The 17,341-nt window shown below is 58.2% G+C and overlaps 6 non-coding genes and 4 pseudogenes across 6 annotated transcripts; all 10 read right to left on the bottom strand.

Annotated features, from left to right (window-relative positions):
* Positions 1-234: 234 nt before the first annotated feature.
* On the bottom strand, positions 235-353 carry LOC146716269 (5S ribosomal RNA; annotated as a pseudogene).
* A 1,532-nt stretch (positions 354-1,885) lies between these two features.
* Positions 1,886-2,004, bottom strand: LOC146716268 (5S ribosomal RNA). Its single transcript, XR_014919747.1, has one exon. It is a non-coding gene; the product is annotated as a 5S ribosomal RNA (ribosomal RNA).
* Positions 2,005-3,257: 1,253 nt separating this feature from the next.
* LOC146716267 (5S ribosomal RNA) lies at positions 3,258-3,376 on the bottom strand (annotated as a pseudogene).
* Positions 3,377-4,433: 1,057 nt separating this feature from the next.
* LOC146716266 (5S ribosomal RNA) lies at positions 4,434-4,552 on the bottom strand. The gene has a single exon (XR_014919746.1). It is a non-coding gene; the product is annotated as a 5S ribosomal RNA (ribosomal RNA).
* A 2,135-nt stretch (positions 4,553-6,687) lies between these two features.
* LOC146716265 (5S ribosomal RNA) lies at positions 6,688-6,806 on the bottom strand. The gene has a single exon (XR_014919744.1). It is a non-coding gene; the product is annotated as a 5S ribosomal RNA (ribosomal RNA).
* A 2,728-nt stretch (positions 6,807-9,534) lies between these two features.
* Positions 9,535-9,653, bottom strand: LOC146716264 (5S ribosomal RNA). The gene has a single exon (XR_014919743.1). It is a non-coding gene; the product is annotated as a 5S ribosomal RNA (ribosomal RNA).
* Positions 9,654-12,381: 2,728 nt separating this feature from the next.
* LOC146716263 (5S ribosomal RNA) lies at positions 12,382-12,500 on the bottom strand (annotated as a pseudogene).
* Positions 12,501-13,199: 699 nt separating this feature from the next.
* On the bottom strand, positions 13,200-13,318 carry LOC146716262 (5S ribosomal RNA). Its single transcript, XR_014919742.1, has one exon. It is a non-coding gene; the product is annotated as a 5S ribosomal RNA (ribosomal RNA).
* A 1,807-nt stretch (positions 13,319-15,125) lies between these two features.
* Positions 15,126-15,244, bottom strand: LOC146716261 (5S ribosomal RNA). Its single transcript, XR_014919741.1, has one exon. It is a non-coding gene; the product is annotated as a 5S ribosomal RNA (ribosomal RNA).
* A 1,097-nt stretch (positions 15,245-16,341) lies between these two features.
* On the bottom strand, positions 16,342-16,460 carry LOC146716260 (5S ribosomal RNA; annotated as a pseudogene).
* Positions 16,461-17,341: the final 881 nt, after the last annotated feature.

Raw genomic sequence — 17,341 nt, 5'->3', positions numbered from 1 at the left:
TGGTGTGGTGTAAGTGGCCTCAGCCAGAGCAACAGGCCCTGATGTGGTGTAAGTGGCCCCAGCCGGTCACTCAGGCCCTGGTGTGGTGTAGGTGGCATCAGCTAGCAGCACAAGACATTGGAAAACAGCCAAAAGCAATGTCGTTAATGTGCCCTCATTAATGGGGAGCTGCTTTTGGTCTTTTAATACACCCCTTCTCTGGATCAAAAGCGGTTCAATGACATGAAAATGAAAGGCTTACAGCACCAGGTATTCCCAGGCAGTCTCCCATCCAAGTACTAACCAAGCCCAGCCCTGCTTAGCTTCCGAGATCAGACGAGGTCGGGCGTGCTCACGGTGGTATGGCCGAAAGCTGCTGGCTCCAGCACAATGTCTCAATTTATGGATTCAAGTGATTAGGTGGCAAGTACCTGAAGTTACGAAGACAATCCTATAACCATACCTGCATGTTTGCATAATACCCTAACCCAAAGGCTCAGTTTGGCATTTATCCAACAGCACAGGCCCTGGATTGTTGAAGATGGCCTCAGGAACCAGCACAGGGCCTGGTTTGGTGAAGATGGCCTCAGCAAGCAGCCACAGGCCCTGGTTTGGTGTAAGTGGCCTCAGCCAGCAGCCACAGGCCCTGGTGTGGTGTAAGTGGCCTCAGCCAGCAGCCACAGGCCCTGGTGTGGTCTAAGTGGCCTCAGCCAGTGCCACAGGCCCTGGTGTGGTGTAAGTGGCCTGAGTAAGAGCCACAGGCCCTGGTGTGGTGTAAGTGGCCTCAGCCAGCAGCCACAGGCCCTGGTGTGATGTAAGTGGCCTGAGCAAGTGCCACAGGCCCTGGTGTGGTGTAAGTGGCCTAAGCCAGAGCCACAGGCCCTGGTGTGGTGTAAGTGGCCTGAGCAAGAGCCACAGGGCCTGGTTTGGTGAAGATGGCCTCGGCCAGAAGCGCAGGGCCTGGTGTGATGTGAGTGGCCTGAGCAAGAGCCACAGGCCCTGGTGTGGTGTAAGTGGCCTCAGCCAGCAGCCACAGGCCCTGGTGTGGTGTAAGTCGCCTCAGCCAGAAGCCACAGGCACTGGTGTGGTGTAAGTGGCCTCAGCCAGCAGCAAAAGGGCCCTGGTGTGGTGTAAGTCGCCTCAGCCAGCAGCCACAGGCCCTGGTGTGGTGTAGATGGCCTCAGCCAGCAGCCACAGGCCCTGGTGTGGTGTAAGTGGCCTCAGCCAGCAGCCACAGGCCCTGGTGTGGTCTAAGTGGCCTCAGCCAGAAGCACAGGGCCTGGTGTGATATGAGTGGCCTCAGCAAGAGCCACAGGCCCTGGTGTGGTGTAAGTGGCCTGAGCAAGAGCCACAGGCCCTGGTGTGGTGTAAGTGGCCTGAGCAAGAGCCACAGGCCCTGGTGTGGTGTAGGTGGCCTCAGCCAGCAGCCACAGGCCCTGGTGTGGTGTAGGTGGCCTCAGCCAGCAGCCACAAGCCCTTGTGTGGTGTAAGTGGCCTCAGCCAGCAGCCACAGGCCCTGGTGTGGTGTAAGTGGCCTCGGCCAGTGCCACAGGCCCTGGTGTGGTGTAAGTGGCCTGAGCAAGAGCCACAGACCATGGTGTGGTGTAATTGGCCTCAATAGCAACTAAGGCCCTGGTGTGGTGTAAGTGGCCTCAGCCAGAGCCACAGGCTCTGGTGTGGTGTAACTGGCCTCAGCCAGAGCCACAGGCCCTGATGTGGTGTAAGTGGCCCCAGCCGGTCACTCAGGCCCTGGTGTGGTGTAGGTGGCATCAGCTAGCAGCACAAGACATTGGAAAACAGCCAAAAGCAGTGTCGTTAATGTGCCCTCATTAATGGGCAGCTGCTTTTGGTCTTTTAATACACCCCTTCTCTGGATCAAAAGCGGTTCAATGACATGAAAATGAAAGGCTTACAGCACCAGGTATTCCCAGGCAGTCTCCCATCCAAGTACTAACCAAGCCCAGCCCTGCTTAGCTTCCGAGATCAGACGAGGTCGGGCGTGCTCAGGGTGGTATGGCCGTAAGCTGCTGGCCCCAGCACAATGTCTCAATTTATGGATTCAAGTGATTAGGTGGCAAGTACCTGAAGTTACGAAGACAATCCTATAACCATACCTGCATGTTTGCATAATACCCTAACCCAAAGGCTCAGTTTGGCATTTATCCAACAGCACAGGCCCTGGATTGTTGAAGATGGCCTCAGGAAACAGCACAGGGCCTGGTGTGTTGTACATGGCCACAGCAAGCAGCACAGGGCCTGGTTTGGTGAAGATGGCCTCAGCCAGAAGCACAGGGCCTGGTGTGATATGAGTGGCCTGAGCAAGAGCCACAGGCCCTGGTGTGGTGTAAGTGGCCTGAGCAAGAGCCACAGGCCCTGGTGTGGTGTAAGTGGCCTGAGCAAGAGCCACAGGCCCTGGTGTGGTGTAGGTGGCCTCAGCCAGCAGCCACAAGCCCTTGTGTGGTGTAAGTGGCCTCAGCCAGCAGCCACAGGCCCTGGTGTGGTGTAAGTGGCCTCAGCCAGTGCCACAGGCCCTGGTGTGGTGTAAGTGGCCTGAGCAAGAGCCACAGACCATGGTGTGGTGTAATTGGCCTCAATAGCAACTAAGGCCCTGGTGTGGTGTAGGTGGCCTAAGCCAGCAGCCACAGGCCCTGGTGTGGTGTAAGTGGCCTCAGCCAGCAGCCACAGGCCCTGGTGTGGTGTAAGTCGCCTCAGCCAGAAGCCACAGGCACTGGTGTGGTGTAAGTGGCCTCAGCCAGCAGCAAAAGGGCCCTGGTGTGGTGTAAGTCGCCTCAGCCAGCAGCCACAGGCCCTGGTGTGGTGTAAGTGGCCTCAGCCAGCAGCCACAGGCCCTGGTGTGGTCTAAGTTGCCTCAGCCAGAAGCACAGGGCCTGGTGTGATATGAGTGGCCTGAGAAAGAGCCACAGGCCCTGGTGTGGTGTAAGTGGCCTGAGCAAGAGCCACAGGCCCTGGTGTGGTGTAAGTGGCCTGAGCAAGAGCCACAGGCCCTGGTGTGGTGTAAGTGGCCTGAGCAAGAGCCACAGGCCCTGGTGTGGTGTAATTGGCCTCAATAGCAACTAAGGCCCTGGTTTGGTGTATGTGGCCTCAGCCAGCAAATAAGGCCGTGGTGTGGTGTAGGTGGCATCAGCTAGCAGCACAAGACATTGGAAAACAGCCAAAAGCAGTGTCGTTAATGTGCCCTCATTAATGGGCAGCTGCTTTTGGTCTTTTAATACACCCCTTCTCTGGATCAAAAGCGGTTCAATGACATGAAAATGAAAGGCTTACAGCACCAGGTATTCCCAGGCAGTCTCCCATCCAAGTACTAACCAAGCCCAGCCCTGCTTAGCTTCCGAGATCAGACGAGGTCGGGCGTGCTCACGGTGGTATGGCCGTAAGCTGCTGGCTCCAGCACAATGTCTCAATTTATGGATTCAAGTGATTAGGTGGCAAGTACCTGAAGTTACGAAGACAATGCTATAACCATACCTGCATGTTTGCATAATACCCTAACCCAAAGGCTCAGTTTGGCATTTATCCAACAGCACAGGCCCTGGATTGTTGAAGATGGCCTCAGGAACCAGCACAGGGCCTGGTGTGTTGTACATGGCCACAGCAAGGAGCACAGGGCCTGGTTTGGTGAAGATGGCCTCGGCCAGAAGCGCAGGGCCTGGTGTGATGTGAGTGGCCTGAGCAAGAGCCACAGGCCTTGGTGTGGTGTAAGTGGCCTCAGCCAGCAGCCACAGGCCCTGGTGTGGTGTAAGTCGCCTCAGCCAGAAGCCACAGGCACTGGTGTGGTGTAAGTGGCCTCAGCCAGCAGCCACAGGCCCTGGTGTGGTGTAGGTGGCCTCAGCCAGCAGCCACAGGCCCTGGTGTGGTGTAGGTGGCCTCAGCCAGCAGCCACAGGCCCTGGTGTGGTGTAAGTGGCCTCAGCCAGCAGCCACAGGCCCTGGTGTGGTGTAAGTGGCCTGAGCAAGAGCCACAGGCCCTGGTGTGGTGTAAGTGGCCTCAGCCAGCAGCCACAGGCCCTGGTGTGGTGTAAGTGGCCTGAGCAAGTGCCACAGGCCCTGGTGTGGTGTAAGTGGCCTGAGCAAGTGCCACAGGCCCTGGTGTGGTGTAAGTGGCCTCAATAGCAAATAAGGCCCTGGTGTGGTGTAAGTGGCCTGAGCAAGAACCACAGGGCCTGGTTTGGTGAAGATGGCCTCGGCCAGAAGCGCAGGGCCTGGTGTGATGTGAGTGGCCTGAGCAAGAGCCACAGGCCCTGATGTGGTGTAAGTGGCCCCAGCCGGTCACTCAGGCCCTGGTGTGGTGTAGGTGGCATCAGCTAGCAGCACAAGACATTGGAAAACAGCCAAAAGCAGTGTCGTTAATGTGCCCTCATTAATGGGCAGCTGCTTTTGGTCTTTTAATACACCCCTTCTCTGGATCAAAAGCGGTTCAATGACATGAAAATGAAAGGCTTACAGCACCAGGTATTCCCAGGCAGTCTCCCATCCAAGTACTAACCAAGCCCAGCCCTGCTTAGCTTCCGAGATCAGACGAGGTCGGGCGTGCTCAGGGTGGTATGGCCGTAAGCTGCTGGTTCCAGCACAATGTCTCAATTTATGGATTCAAGTGATTAGGTGGCAAGTACCTGAAGTTACGAAGACAATGCTATAACCATACCTGCATGTTTGCATAATACCCTAACCCAAAGGCTCAGTTTGGCATTTATCCAACAGCACAGGCCCTGGATTGTTGAAGATGGCCTCAGGAACCAGCACAGGGCCTGGTGTGTTGTACATGGCCACAGCAAGGAGCACAGGGCCTGGTTTGGTGAAGATGGCCTCGGCCAGAAGCGCAGGGCCTGGTGTGATGTGAGTGGCCTGAGCAAGAGCCACAGGCCTTGGTGTGGTGTAAGTGGCCTCAGCCAGCAGCCACAGGCCCTGGTGTGGTGTAAGTGGCCTCAGCCAGAAGCCACAGGCACTGGTGTGGTGTAAGTGGCCTCAGCCAGCAGCAAAAGGGCCCTGGTGTGGTGTAGGTGGCCTCAGCCAGCAGCCACAGGCCCTGGTGTGGTGTAAGTGGCCTCAATAGCAACTAAGGCCCTGGTATGGTGTAAGTGGCTTCAGCCAGCAGCCACAGGCCCTGGTGTGGTGTAAGTGGCCTCAGCCAGCAGCCACAGGCCCTGGTGTGGTGTAGGTGGCCTCAGCCAGCAGCCACAGGCCCTGGTGTGGTGTAAGTGGCCTCAATAGCAACTAAGGCCCTGGTGTGGTGTAAGTGGCTTCAGCCAGCAGCCACAGGCTCTGGTGTGGTGTAACTGGCCTCAGCCAGCAGCCACAGGCCCTGATGTGGTGTAAGTGGCCCCAGCCGGTCACTCAGGCCCTGGTGTGGTGTAGGTGGCATCAGCCAGCAGCCACAGGCCCTGGTGTGGTGTAAGTCGCCTCAGCCAGAAGCCACAGGCACTGGTGTGGTGTAAGTGGCCTCAGCCAGCAGCAAAAGGGCCCTGGTGTGGTGTAAGTCGCCTCAGCCAGCAGCCACAGGCCCTGGTGTGGTGTAGGTGGCCTCAGCCAGCAGCCACAGGCCCTGGTGTGGTGTAAGTGGCCTCAGCCAGCAGCCACAGGCCCTGTTGTGGTGTAAGTGGCCTCAGCCAGCAGCCACAGGCCCTGGTGTGGTGTAAGTGGCCTCAGCCAGTGCCACAGGCCCTGGTGTGGTGTAAGTGGCCTGAGCAAGAGCCACAGACCCTGGTGTGGTATAATTGGCCTCAGCCAGCAGCCACAGGCCCTGGTGTGGTGTAAGTCGCCTCAGACAGAAGCCACAGGCACTGGTGTGGTGTAAGTGGCCTCAGCCAGCAGCAAAAGGGCCCTGGTGTGGTATAAGTCGCCTCAGCCAGCAGCCACAGGCCCTGGTGTGGTATAAGTCGCCTCAGCCAGCAGCCACAGGCCCTGGTGTGGTGTAAGTGGCCTCAGCCAGCAGCCACAGGCCCTGGTGTGGTGTAGGTGGCCTCAGCCAGCAGCCACAGGCCCTGGTGTGGTGTAAGTGGCTTCAGCCAGCAGCCACAGGCCCTGGTGTGGTGTAAGTGGCCTCAGCCAGCAGCCACAGGCCCTGTTGTGGTGTAAGTGGCCTCAGCCAGCAGCCACAGGCCCTGGTGTGGTGTAAGTGGCCTCAGCCAGTGCCACAGGCCCTGGTGTGGTGTAAGTGGCCTGAGCAAGAGCCACAGACCCTGGTGTGGTATAATTGGCCTCAGCCAGCAGCCACAGGCCCTGGTGTGGTGTAAGTGGCCTCAGCCAGCAGCCACAGGCCCTGGTGTGGTGTAGGTGGCCTCAGCCAGCAGCCACAGGCCCTGGTGTGGTGTAAGTGGCCTCAATAGCAACTAAGGCCCTGGTGTGGTGTAAGTGGCTTCAGCCAGCAGCCACAGGCTCTGGTGTGGTGTAACTGGCCTCAGCCAGCAGCCACAGGCCCTGGTGTGGTGTAAGTGGCCTCAGCCAGAGCCACAGGCCCTGGTGTGGTGTAAGTGGCCTCAGCCAGAGCCACAGGCCCTGATGTGGTGTAAGTGGCCCCAGCCGGTCACTCAGGCCCTGGTGTGGTGTAGGTGGCATCAGCTAGCAGCACAAGACATTGGAAAACAGCCAAAAGCAGTGTCGTTAATGTGCCCTCATTAATGGGCAGCTGCTTTTGGTCTTTTAATACACCCCTTCTCTGGATCAAAAGCGGTTCAATGACATGAAAATGAAAGGCTTACAGCACCAGGTATTCCCAGGCAGTCTCCCATCCAAGTACTAACCAAGCCCAGCCCTGCTTAGCTTCCGAGATCAGACGAGGTCGGGCGTGCTCAGGGTGGTATGGCCGTAAGCTGCTGGTTCCAGCACAATGTCTCAATTTATGGATTCAAGTGATTAGGTGGCAAGTACCTGAAGTTACGAAGACAATGCTATAACCATACCTGCATGTTTGCATAATACCCTAACCCAAAGGCTCAGTTTGGCATTTATCCAACAGCACAGGCCCTGGATTGTTGAAGATGGCCTCAGGAACCAGCACAGGGCCTGGTGTGTTGTACATGGCCACAGCAAGGAGCACAGGGCCTGGTTTGGTGAAGATGGCCTCGGCCAGAAGCGCAGGGCCTGGTGTGATGTGAGTGGCCTGAGCAAGAGCCACAGGCCTTGGTGTGGTGTAAGTGGCCTCAGCCAGCAGCCACAGGCCCTGGTGTGGTGTAAGTCGCCTCAGCCAGAAGCCACAGGCACTGGTGTGGTGTAAGTGGCCTCAGCCAGCAGCCACAGGCCCTGGTGTGGTGTAGGTGGCCTCACCCAGCAGCCACAGGCCCTGGTGTGGTGTAGGTGGCCTCAGCCAGCAGCCACAGGCCCTGGTGTGGTGTAAGTGGCCTCAGCCAGCAGCCACAGGCCCTGGTGTGGTGTAAGTGGCCTGAGCAAGAGCCACAGGCCCTGGTGTGGTGTAAGTGGCCTCAGCCAGCAGCCACAGGCCCTGGTGTGGTGTAAGTGGCCTGAGCAAGTGCCACAGGCCCTGGTGTGGTGTAAGTGGCCTGAGCAAGTGCCACAGGCCCTGGTGTGGTGTAAGTGGCCTCAATAGCAAATAAGGCCCTGGTGTGGTGTAAGTGGCCTGAGCAAGAACCACAGGGCCTGGTTTGGTGAAGATGGCCTCGGCCAGAAGCGCAGGGCCTGGTGTGATGTGAGTGGCCTGAGCAAGAGCCACAGGCCCTGGTGTGGTGTAAGTGGCCTCAGCCAGCAGCCACAGGCCCTGGTGTGGTGCAAGTGGCCTCAGCCAGAAGCCACAGGCACTGGTGTGGTGTAAGTGGCCTCAGCCAGCAGCAAAAGGGCCCTGGTGTGGTGTAGGTGGCCTCAGCCAGCAGCCACAGGCCCTGGTGTGGTGTAAGTGGCCTCAATAGCAACTAAGGCCCTGGTATGGTGTAAGTGGCTTCAGCCAGCAGCCACAGGCCCTGGTGTGGTGTAAGTGGCCTCAGCCAGCAGCCACAGGCCCTGGTGTGGTGTAGGTGGCCTCAGCCAGCAGCCACAGGCCCTGGTGTGGTGTAAGTGGCCTCAATAGCAACTAAGGCCCTGGTGTGGTGTAAGTGGCTTCAGCCAGCAGCCACAGGCTCTGGTGTGGTGTAACTGGCCTCAGCCAGCAGCCACAGGCCCTGATGTGGTGTAAGTGGCCCCAGCCGGTCACTCAGGCCCTGGTGTGGTGTAGGTGGCATCAGCCAGCAGCCACAGGCCCTGGTGTGGTGTAAGTCGCCTCAGCCAGAAGCCACAGGCACTGGTGTGGTGTAAGTGGCCTCAGCCAGCAGCAAAAGGGCCCTGGTGTGGTGTAAGTCGCCTCAGCCAGCAGCCACAGGCCCTGGTGTGGTGTAGGTGGCCTCAGCCAGCAGCCACAGGCCCTGGTGTGGTGTAAGTGGCCTCAGCCAGCAGCCACAGGCCCTGTTGTGGTGTAAGTGGCCTCAGCCAGCAGCCACAGGCCCTGGTGTGGTGTAAGTGGCCTCAGCCAGTGCCACAGGCCCTGGTGTGGTGTAAGTGGCCTGAGCAAGAGCCACAGACCCTGGTGTGGTATAATTGGCCTCAGCCAGCAGCCACAGGCCCTGGTGTGGTGTAAGTCGCCTCAGACAGAAGCCACAGGCACTGGTGTGGTGTAAGTGGCCTCAGCCAGCAGCAAAAGGGCCCTGGTGTGGTATAAGTCGCCTCAGCCAGCAGCCACAGGCCCTGGTGTGGTATAAGTCGCCTCAGCCAGCAGCCACAGGCCCTGGTGTGGTGTAAGTGGCCTCAGCCAGCAGCCACAGGCCCTGGTGTGGTGTAGGTGGCCTCAGCCAGCAGCCACAGGCCCTGGTGTGGTGTAAGTGGCTTCAGCCAGCAGCCACAGGCCCTGGTGTGGTGTAAGTGGCCTCAGCCAGCAGCCACAGGCCCTGTTGTGGTGTAAGTGGCCTCAGCCAGCAGCCACAGGCCCTGGTGTGGTGTAAGTGGCCTCAGCCAGTGCCACAGGCCCTGGTGTGGTGTAAGTGGCCTGAGCAAGAGCCACAGACCCTGGTGTGGTATAATTGGCCTCAGCCAGCAGCCACAGGCCCTGGTGTGGTGTAAGTCGCCTCAGACAGAAGCCACAGGCACTGGTGTGGTGTAAGTGGCCTCAGCCAGCAGCAAAAGGGCCCTGGTGTGGTATAAGTCGCCTCAGCCAGCAGCCACAGGCCCTGGTGTGGTGTAGGTGGCCTCAGCCAGCAGCCACAGGCCCTGGTGTGGTGTAAGTGGCCTGAGCAAGAGCCACATACCCTGGTGTGGTGTAATTGGCCTCAATAGCAACTAATGCCCTGGTGTGGTGTAAGTGGCCTCAGCCAGCAGCCACAGGCCCTGGTGTGGTGTAAGTGGCCTCAGCCAGAGCCACAGGCCCTGATGTGGTGTAAGTGGCCCCAGCCGGTCACTCAGGCCCTGGTGTGGTGTAGGTGGCATCAGCTAGCAGCACAAGACATTGGAAAACAGCCAAAAGCAATGTCGTTAATGTGCCCTCATTAATGGGCAGCTGCTTTTGGTCTTTTAATACACCCCTTCTCTGGATCAAAAGCGGTTCAATGACATGAAAATGAAAGGCTTACAGCACCAGGTATTCCCAGGCAGTCTCCCATCCAAGTACTAACCAAGCCCAGCCCTGCTTAGCTTCCGAGATCAGACGAGGTCGGGCGTGCTCAGGGTGGTATGGCCGTAAGCTGCTGGTTCCAGCACAATGTCTCAATTTATGGATTCAAGTGATTAGGTGGCAAGTACCTGAAGTTACGAAGACAATGCTATAACCATACCTGCATGTTTGCATAATACCCTAACCCAAAGGCTCAGTTTGGCATTTATCCAACAGCACAGGCCCTGGATTGTTGAAGATGGCCTCAGGAACCAGCACAGGGCCTGGTGTGTTGTACATGGCCACAGCAAGGAGCACAGGGCCTGGTTTGGTGAAGATGGCCTCGGCCAGAAGCGCAGGGCCTGGTGTGATGTGAGTGGCCTGAGCAAGAGCCACAGGCCTTGGTGTGGTGTAAGTGGCCTCAGCCAGCAGCCACAGGCCCTGGTGTGGTGTAAGTCGCCTCAGCCAGAAGCCACAGGCACTGGTGTGGTGTAAGTGGCCTCAGCCAGCAGCCACAGGCCCTGGTGTGGTGTAGGTGGCCTCACCCAGCAGCCACAGGCCCTGGTGTGGTGTAGGTGGCCTCAGCCAGCAGCCACAGGCCCTGGTGTGGTGTAAGTGGCCTCAGCCAGCAGCCACAGGCCCTGGTGTGGTGTAAGTGGCCTGAGCAAGAGCCACAGGCCCTGGTGTGGTGTAAGTGGCCTCAGCCAGCAGCCACAGGCCCTGGTGTGGTGTAAGTGGCCTGAGCAAGTGCCACAGGCCCTGGTGTGGTGTAAGTGGCCTGAGCAAGTGCCACAGGCCCTGGTGTGGTGTAAGTGGCCTCAATAGCAAATAAGGCCCTGGTGTGGTGTAAGTGGCCTGAGCAAGAACCACAGGGCCTGGTTTGGTGAAGATGGCCTCGGCCAGAAGCGCAGGGCCTGGTGTGATGTGAGTGGCCTGAGCAAGAGCCACAGGCCCTGGTGTGGTGTAAGTGGCCTCAGCCAGCAGCCACAGGCCCTGGTGTGGTGTAAGTGGCCTCAGCCAGAAGCCACAGGCACTGGTGTGGTGTAAGTGGCCTCAGCCAGCAGCAAAAGGGCCCTGGTGTGGTGTAGGTGGCCTCAGCCAGCAGCCACAGGCCCTGGTGTGGTGTAAGTGGCCTCAATAGCAACTAAGGCCCTGGTATGGTGTAAGTGGCTTCAGCCAGCAGCCACAGGCCCTGGTGTGGTGTAAGTGGCCTCAGCCAGCAGCCACAGGCCCTGGTGTGGTGTAGGTGGCCTCAGCCAGCAGCCACAGGCCCTGGTGTGGTGTAAGTGGCCTCAATAGCAACTAAGGCCCTGGTGTGGTGTAAGTGGCTTCAGCCAGCAGCCACAGGCTCTGGTGTGGTGTAACTGGCCTCAGCCAGCAGCCACAGGCCCTGATGTGGTGTAAGTGGCCCCAGCCGGTCACTCAGGCCCTGGTGTGGTGTAGGTGGCATCAGCCAGCAGCCACAGGCCCTGGTGTGGTGTAAGTCGCCTCAGCCAGAAGCCACAGGCACTGGTGTGGTGTAAGTGGCCTCAGCCAGCAGCAAAAGGGCCCTGGTGTGGTGTAAGTCGCCTCAGCCAGCAGCCACAGGCCCTGGTGTGGTGTAGGTGGCCTCAGCCAGCAGCCACAGGCCCTGGTGTGGTGTAAGTGGCCTCAGCCAGCAGCCACAGGCCCTGTTGTGGTGTAAGTGGCCTCAGCCAGCAGCCACAGGCCCTGGTGTGGTGTAAGTGGCCTCAGCCAGTGCCACAGGCCCTGGTGTGGTGTAAGTGGCCTGAGCAAGAGCCACAGACCCTGGTGTGGTATAATTGGCCTCAGCCAGCAGCCACAGGCCCTGGTGTGGTGTAAGTCGCCTCAGACAGAAGCCACAGGCACTGGTGTGGTGTAAGTGGCCTCAGCCAGCAGCAAAAGGGCCCTGGTGTGGTATAAGTCGCCTCAGCCAGCAGCCACAGGCCCTGGTGTGGTATAAGTCGCCTCAGCCAGCAGCCACAGGCCCTGGTGTGGTGTAAGTGGCCTCAGCCAGCAGCCACAGGCCCTGGTGTGGTGTAGGTGGCCTCAGCCAGCAGCCACAGGCCCTGGTGTGGTGTAAGTGGCTTCAGCCAGCAGCCACAGGCCCTGGTGTGGTGTAAGTGGCCTCAGCCAGCAGCCACAGGCCCTGTTGTGGTGTAAGTGGCCTCAGCCAGCAGCCACAGGCCCTGGTGTGGTGTAAGTGGCCTCAGCCAGTGCCACAGGCCCTGGTGTGGTGTAAGTGGCCTGAGCAAGAGCCACAGACCCTGGTGTGGTATAATTGGCCTCAGCCAGCAGCCACAGGCCCTGGTGTGGTGTAAGTCGCCTCAGACAGAAGCCACAGGCACTGGTGTGGTGTAAGTGGCCTCAGCCAGCAGCAAAAGGGCCCTGGTGTGGTATAAGTCGCCTCAGCCAGCAGCCACAGGCCCTGGTGTGGTGTAGGTGGCCTCAGCCAGCAGCCACAGGCCCTGGTGTGGTGTAAGTGGCCTGAGCAAGAGCCACATACCCTGGTGTGGTGTAATTGGCCTCAATAGCAACTAATGCCCTGGTGTGGTGTAAGTGGCCTCAGCCAGCAGCCACAGGCCCTGGTGTGGTGTAAGTGGCCTCAGCCAGAGCCACAGGCCCTGATGTGGTGTAAGTGGCCCCAGCCGGTCACTCAGGCCCTGGTGTGGTGTAGGTGGCATCAGCTAGCAGCACAAGACATTGGAAAACAGCCAAAAGCAATGTCGTTAATGTGCCCTCATTAATGGGCAGCTGCTTTTGGTCTTTTAATACACCCCTTCTCTGGATCAAAAGCGGTTCAATGACATTAAAATGAAAGGCTTACAGCACCAGGTATTCCCAGGCAGTCTCCCATCCAAGTACTAACCAAGCCCAGCCCTGCTCAGCTTCCGAGATCAGACGAGGTCGGGCGTGCTCAGGGTGGTATGGCCGTAAGCTGCTGGGCCCAGCACAATGTCTCAATTTATGGATTCAGGTGATTAGGTGGCAAGTACCTGAAGTTACGAAGACAATCCTATAACCCTACCTTCATGTTTGCATAATACCCTAACCCAAAGGCTCAGTTTAGCATTTATCCAACAGCACAGGCCCTGGATTGTTGAAGATGGCCTCAGGAACCAGCACAGGGCCTGGTGTGTTGTACATGGCCACAGCTAGCAGCACAGGGCCTGGTTTGGTGAAGATTGCCTCGGCCAGAAGCGCAGGGCCTGGTGTGATGTGAGTGGCCTGAGCAAGAGCCACAGGCCCTGGTGTGGTGTAATTGGCCTCAATAGCAACTAAGGCCCTGGTGTGGTGTAAGTGGCCTGAGCAAGAGCCACATACCCTGGTGTGGTGTAATTGGCCTCAATAGCAACTAAGGCCCTGGTGTGGTGTAGGTGGCCTCAGCCAGCAGCCACAGGCCCTGGTGTGGTGTAAGTGGCCTCAGCCAGAGCAACAGGCCCTGATGTGGTGTAAGTGGCCCCAGCCGGTCACTCAGGCCCTGGTGTGGTGTAGGTGGCATCAGCTAGCAGCACAAGACATTGGAAAACAGCCAAAAGCAATGTCGTTAATGTGCCCTCATTAATGGGGAGCTGCTTCTGGTCTTTTAATACACCCCTTCTCTGGATCAAAAGCGGTTCAATGACATGAAAATGAAAGGCTTACAGCACCAGGTATTCCCAGGCAGTCTCCCATCCAAGTACTAACCAAGCCCAGCCCTGCTTAGCTTCCGAGATCAGACGAGGTCGGGCGTGCTCAGGGTGGTATGGCCGTAAGCTGCTGGCCCCAGCACAATGTCTCAATTTATGGATTCAAGTGATTAGGTGGCAAGTACCTGAAGTTACGAAGACAATCCTATAACCATACCTGCATGTTTGCATAATACCCTAACCAAAAGGCTCAGTTTGGCATTTATCCAACAGCACAGGCCCTGGATTGTTGAAGATGGCCTCAAGAACCAGCACAGGACCTGGTGTGTTTTACATGGCCACAGCAAGCAGCACAGGGCCTGGTTTGGTGAAGATGGCCTCAGCAAGCAGCCACAGGCCCTGGTTTGGTGTAAGTGGCCTCAGCTAGCAGCCACAGGCCCTGGTGTGGTGTGAGTGGCCTCAGCCAGCAGCCACAGGCCCTGGTGTGGTCTAAGTGGCCTCAGCCAGTGCCACAGGCCCTGGTGTGGTGTAAGTGGCCTAAGCCAGAGCCACAGGCCCTGGTGTGGTGTAAGTGGCCTGAGCAAGAACCACAGGGCCTGGTTTGGTGAAGATGGCCTCGGCCAGAAGCGCAGGGCCTGGTGTGATGTGAGTGGCCTGAGCAAGAGCCACAGGCCCTGGTGTGGTGTAAGTGGCCTCAGCCAGCAGCCACAGGCCCTGGTGTGGTGTAAGTGGCCTCAGCCAGAAGCCACATGCACTGGTGTGTTGTAAGTGGCCTCAGCCAGCAGCAAAAGGGCCCTGGTGTGGTGTAGGTGGCCTCAGCCAGCAGCCACAGGCCCTGGTGTGGTGTAAGTGGCCTCAATAGCAACTAAGGCCCTGGTGTGGTGTAAGTGGCTTCAGCCAGCAGCCACAGGCCCTGGTGTGGTGTAAGTGGCCTCAGCCAGCAGCCACAGGCCCTGGTGTGGTGTAGGTGGCCTCAGCCAGCAGCCACAGGCCCTGGTGTGGTGTAAGTGGCCTCAATAGCAGCCACAGGCTCTGGTGTGGTGTAACTGGCCTCAGCCAGCAGCCACAGGCCCTGGTGTGGTGTAAGTGGCCTCAGCCAGAGCCACAGGCCCTGATGTGGTGTAAGTGGCCCCAGCCGGTCACTCAGGCCCTGGTGTGGTGTAGGTGGCATCAGCTAGCAGCACAAAACATTGGAAAACAGCCAAAAGCAGTGTCGTTAATGTGCCCTCATTAATGGGGAGCTGCTTCTGGTCTTTTAATACACCCCTTCTCTGGATCAAAAGCGGTTCAATGACATGAAGGCCTGGTGTGGTGTAAGTGGCCTCAGCCAGAAGCCACAGGCACTGGTGTGGTGTAAGTGGCCTCAGCCAGCAGCAAAAGGGCCCTGGTGTGGTGTAGGTGGCCTCAGCCAGCAGCCACAGGCCCTGGTGTGGTGTAAGTGGCCTCAATAGCAACTAAGGCCCTGGTGTGGTGTAAGTGGCTTCAGCCAGCAGCCACAGGCCCTGGTGTGGTGTAAATGGCCTCAGCCAGCAGCCACAGGCCCTGGTGTGGTGTAGGTGGCCTCAGCCAGCAGCCACAGGCCCTGGTGTGGTGTAAGTGGCCTCAATAGCAACTAAGGCCCTGGTGTGGTGTAAGTGGCTTCAGCCAGCAGCCACAGGCTCTGGTGTGGTGTAACTGGCCTCAGCCAGCAGCCACAGGCCCTGGTGTGGTGTAAGTGGCCTCAGCCAGAGCCACAGGCCCTGATGTGGTGTAAGTGGCCCCAGCCGGTCACTCAGGCCCTGGTGTGGTGTAGGTGGCATCAGCTAGCAGCACAAGACATTGGAAAACAGCCAAAAGCAGTGTCGTTAATGTGCCCTCATTAATGGGCAGCTGCTTTTGGTCTTTTAATACACCCCTTCTCTGGATCAAAAGCGGTTCAATGACATGAAAATTAAAGGCTTACAGCACCAGGTATTCCCAGGCAGTCTCCCATCCAAGTACTAACCAAGCCCAGCCCTGCTTAGCTTCCGAGATCAGACGAGGTCGGGCGTGCTCAGGGTGGTATGGCCGTAAGCTGCTGGCCCCAGCACAATGTCTCAATTTATGGATTCAAGTGATTAGGTGGCAAGTACCTGAAGTTACGAAGACAATCCTATAACCATACCTGCATGTTTGCATAATACCCTAACCCAAAGGCTCAGTTTGGCATTTATCCAACAGCACAGGCCCTGGATTGTTGAAGATGGCCTCAGGAACCAGCACAGGGCCTGGTGTGTTGTACATGGCCACAGCAAGCAGCACAGGGCCTGGTTTGGTGAAGATGGCCTCGGCCAGAAGCGCAGGGCCTGGTGTGATGTGAGTGGCCTGAGCAAGAGCCACAGGCCTTGGTGTGGTGTAAGTGGCCTCAGCCAGCAGCCACAGGCCCTGGTGTGGTGTAAGTCGCCTCAGCCAGAAGCCACAGGCACTGGTGTGGTGTAAGTGGCCTCAGCCAGCAGCAAAAGGGCCCTGGTGTGGTGTAAGTCGCCTCAGCCAGCAGCCACAGGCCCTGGTGTGGTGTAGGTGGCCTCAGCCAGCAGCCACAGGCCCTGGTGTGGTGTGAGTGGCCTCAGCCAGCAGCCACAGGCCCTGGTGTGGTCTAAGTGGCCTCAGCCAGTGCCACAGGCCCTGGTGTGGTGTAAGTGGCCTGAGCAAGAGCCACAGGCCCTGGTGTGGTGTAAGTGGCCTCAGCCAGCAGCCACAGGCCCTGGTGTGGTGTAAGTGGCCTGAGCAAGTGCCACAGGCCCTGGTGTGGTGTAAGTGGCCTGAGCAAGTGCCACAGGCCCTGGTGTGGTGTAAGTGGCCTCAATAGCAAATAAGGCCCTGGTGTGGTGTAAGTGGCCTGAGCAAGAACCACAGGGCCTGGTTTGGTGAAGATGGCCTCGGCCAGAAGCGCAGGGCCTGGTGTGATGTGAGTGGCCTGAGCAAGAGCCACAGGCCCTGGTGTGGTGTAAGTGGCCTCAGCCGGTCACTCAGGCCCTGGTGTGGTGTAGGTGGCATCAGCTAGCAGCACAAGACATTGGAAAACAGCCAAAAGCAGTGTCGTTAATGTGCCCTCATTAATGGGCAGCTGCTTTTGGTCTTTTAATACACCCCTTCTCTGGATCAAAAGCGGTTCAATGACATGAAAATGAAAGGCTTACAGCACCAGGTATTCCCAGGCAGTCTCCCATCCAAGTACTAACCAAGCCCAGCCCTGCTTAGCTTCCGAGATCAGACGAGGTCGGGCCTGCTCAGGGTGGTATGGCCGTAAGCTGCTGGCCCCAGCACAATGTCTCAATTTATGGATTCAAGTGATTAGGTGGCAAGTACCTGAAGTTACGAAAACAATCCTATAACCATACCTGCATGTTTGCATAATACCCTAACCCAAAGGCTCAGTTTGGCATTTATCCAACAGCACAGGCCCTGGATTGTTGAAGATGGCCTCAGGAACCAGCACAGGGCCTGGTGTGTTGTACATGGCCACAGCAAGCAGCACAGGGCCTGGTTTGGTGAAGATGGCCTCGGCCAGAAGCGCAGGGCCTGGTGTGATGTGAGTGGCCTGAGCAAGAGCCACAGGCCTTGGTGTGGTGTAAGTGGCCTCAGCCAGCAGCCACAGGCCCTGGTGTGGTGTAAGTGGCCTCAGCCAGCAGCCACAGGCCCTGGTGTGGTGTAAGTGGCCTCAGCCAGTGCCACAGGCCCTGGTGTGGTGTAAGTGGCCTGAGCAAGAGCCACAGACCCTGGTGTGGTGTAATTGGCCTCAGCCAGCAGCCACAGGCCCTGGTGTGGTGTAAGTCGCCTCAGACAGAAGCCACAGGCACTGGTGTGGTGTAAGTGGCCTCAATAGCAACTAATGCCCTGGTGTGGTGTAGGTGGCCTCAGCCAGCAGCCACAGGCCCTGGTGTGGTGTAAGTGGCCTCAGCCAGCAGCCACAGGCCCTGGTGTGGTGTAAGTGGCCTGAGCAAGTGCCACAGGCCTGGTGTGGTGTAAGTGGCCTGAGCAAGAGCCACAGACCCTGGTGTGGTGTAATTGGCCTCAATAGCAACTAAGGCCCTGGTGTGGTGTAGGTGGCCTCAGCCAGCAGCCACAGGCCCTGGTGTGGTGTAAGTGGCCTCAGCCAGAGCCACAGGCCCTGATGTGGTGTAAGTGGCCCC

This window comes from Copadichromis virginalis, linkage group LG3 (genome assembly GCF_057382275.1).
Source record: "Copadichromis virginalis isolate Kocher_CV1m ecotype Utaka linkage group LG3, C_Virginalis_male_GT1.1, whole genome shotgun sequence".
Lineage (NCBI taxonomy): Eukaryota > Metazoa > Chordata > Actinopteri > Cichliformes > Cichlidae > Copadichromis > Copadichromis virginalis.
The sequence above is the reverse complement of the archived record's forward strand: the minus strand, read 5'-3'. Positions and strand labels throughout refer to the sequence as shown.